Consider the following 324-nt stretch of genomic DNA (forward strand, 5'->3'; position numbering starts at 1 on the left):
GTTATTTATTGCAATCTTGCATAATGGCCAGAAATAAATTCATTAAGAAAACAAAGGACTAAGACAAGAAAAACAACACGCTTTCCAGCTTAGCACATTTGCTGTTCCTCAAGTGAGTTAAGTGAATTCTTTTGTTATAAAAGGAAACTACAAATGAGCTTCTAACTGACAACTGCAAAAACTTCAATTTAATTTCTCACGCCATCTGCAGTTCCTCAGAAGTGGAGGCTTGGATAATGGCTGATGCCTTTTGAAAAATAACGTTCGTGCTTCACGGAAGCCATTTATCACCGTCAGCTTAAATGAGACTCTTCCTCGGATCCT

The sequence above is a fragment of the Palaemon carinicauda genome, chromosome 24 (assembly GCF_036898095.1).
Source record: "Palaemon carinicauda isolate YSFRI2023 chromosome 24, ASM3689809v2, whole genome shotgun sequence".
In the NCBI taxonomy this organism is placed as follows: Eukaryota; Metazoa; Arthropoda; class Malacostraca; order Decapoda; family Palaemonidae; genus Palaemon; species Palaemon carinicauda.